General features: G+C 31.6%; 1 protein-coding gene across 2 annotated transcripts in view; it reads left to right on the top strand.

The window, feature by feature from the left end:
- Window positions 1-1,136, top strand: part of IntS3 (integrator complex subunit 3) — a 22,607-nt gene extending 21,471 nt beyond the window's left edge. For both annotated transcript variants that reach the window (XM_086539080.1, XM_086539079.1), the window contains exon 14: window positions 1-1,136. This exon is cut by the window's left edge and continues 751 nt beyond it. The gene's annotated coding sequence lies outside the window, so the exon portion shown is untranslated.
- The last annotated feature ends 1,364 nt before the right edge of the window (window positions 1,137-2,500 follow it).

Genomic DNA, 2,500 nt, shown 5'->3' with positions numbered 1-2,500 from the left:
TTACAAATCTAAAAATAAAGTTGAAACACAGTTTTCTTCATCATTAGGCACATGAAACACCATAGGGAATATGTATGTCCTAGAATGTCAATTCAGTATCTTTATTTGTAAACTTGGCTGTCATAAACTGACACATTACAGCCTTACACCTAGAGATGAGACATTTTTTTAAGGAATTGGCAATGTTTTTTAATGGCAATATATTTTAAAACCGATACAGGTCAACACAAGGCATATATTAAATTCTGATCTTTCTTCATGCAACATTGATTGTCTAGTGTACAAAGAATAAGATTTGAAGAGAAGTCTGAGCATTGTATTAAATTATTCAGTTGGTATCAGCTAATCACAGTGTTGCTCAAGGTGTCAGGTGACTACTGCATTCATATTGTAGTGCTGTATTACATAGTTCATTGAGAAAAAAAAAAGTTGAGAAATAGAATTTTAATCTAAAAGTCATTAGTATCAAACATCTCACTGCTTCAGGAATTATCTAAAAATTCGCAACACTCTTTGGTCCCTACAATCATTAGGGAGGAAAGAAAGTCAGATATATCACCAGATATTTGGTAAAAAAAGATATATATATACATATGAAAATATGTTCCATATGACAGGTATACCATTGTGCCATTGTAAATCTGCATTTTGTGTTATTAGGGATTGCCACCCGCACAGGTAGTTTCAAGAAGGCTTTTGGTTTTCATATGATGAAAAAGAAGCGCTTTGAAATTACTTTGAGGTTATTGGATCCTTTATCTCAATAGATTGTTTATGGTTCGCAGTGGCTTCGCTCCATCAAAAGTGATAAATAATATGTTTGAGAAATATTTTATTATAATTATTATTATCATTATCAATTTTTTGGTCAATTGCAGTTACAGACTTTAACATTTGGAGCACAAATGTTTACAAAATTGATAAAGGAAAATAACAGTGTTCTATTGAAGACAGTGACATGGAAGGAAAGTGCAAGAACTAGACAGTTAAAAATTTGAAGACGAGTAGACAATGCCTTAACTGCTGTCTGTTTATACAACAAACACTCTATTCTTTGTTAAGATAGCCAAACCCCAACCAGTTTTAGATGTGCTAAAACAGATTTATATAAGATTATTAATAAAACTCGAAAATAATATTTTTACTTATTAAACCTCCGGTGTTTTGTGCGCTCTATATATTTGATAATTTCTGATGTTGCTGTTAATGATTTAAAAAAAAAAGAAAGAAATTAATCAGTATTAGTGTGGAATGGAAAGTAACTAGAAAGGAAAGAAACAATATGCTCTTGTATTTAGTTAGTGGATGTAAATGTAAACGAAATACAATGAAATTTTGCAGTGCTTGAAATTTCTACAAGTGGGTTCACTACTCTTCTCATCCAGAAATGACTTGAAGAATTCTTATCAGTATATGAGAATTTTAAGATTCTAATGTGTATTTAATTTCCAATAAAACAGTACAATGCCAAAGTGGTGCAATATCAAAAGAAAAATAAAGGAACTACAAATCTGTAATGATAAGCTTGCAAATATAAAGTATGTTTTGCTGAGTGTATGAATCCACATAACCAAATTTAGAAAGAGCAAGCTGCAAATTGATTTTGGTTGATGGTGAAACAATAGGTGTTGTGATCTTGAAAATGCTCTATGCAATTGTGAATAAAAGACTAACATCACATTTTCGGAAGTGGAGTGAATAATGCATAGATCGAAAATGTGGCTGATGAGGAACGTCATTCAGTGCACCAGATGTAAGTATTGTAACTTATTTTTTATTCACTGGTGAACTTGCAGTATGAATTATGTATGTATGACGGTCTGTACTCATGGGAAACTGACAGGCCCAATATTTGAAACAAAGAAGAGAAAAAATAATAATTCTTGCTGTTCCCTAAACTGCATTGGTAGAACAAAAAGGTATAGATTGGTACTCAATGATAATTCCAGTGCAAATGTTGAAGTCGTTTTTATAAGAAGTCCTATTATGGTGTGAATATTTTACAACCAAAAGACACTGTGTGCATTGCCCTAACTAAGAAGAGTACAGTTGTTTGGTAGGGTATTAACAATAAGAATGACTAAACTATAGAGAGACCAGTGATATAGATTAATTTCTTCCATATGTAAAAAAGTGACTGATAGCAAGGAAATACAGGCTAAGCAACAAGCATTCTTTGGTAGATTAGGTAGATACTTCATATTATTGCTCTAGGGAATTGTTCTATAGCTATTTACACTTCAACAAACTAGTCACAACTAATAGAGAAAAAAAGTGAAAGGTGGAAAGGTTGATAGTATCTTCACTGCATGTCAGAAGAAATTGTTCTGGCTATAAATCTATCCACTATTAATTTATCAAAGTATACACTATTGGAAATATCTTGCACATAAACTGATGATAACCAAGGAAATGCAGACAGAAAAATGACAAATATGGAATAATTTTTAGAAGCAAGTTTTTGTGGTCTTATATTAAACAATCTCGTACTGGTTACGTA

This window comes from Penaeus japonicus, unplaced genomic scaffold (assembly GCF_977035675.1).
Source record: "Penaeus japonicus unplaced genomic scaffold, GWHDUDI00000001_assembly GWHDUDI00000008, whole genome shotgun sequence".
NCBI lineage: Eukaryota > Metazoa > Arthropoda > Malacostraca > Decapoda > Penaeidae > Penaeus > Penaeus japonicus.
The sequence above is the reverse complement of the archived record's forward strand: the minus strand, read 5'-3'. Positions and strand labels throughout refer to the sequence as shown.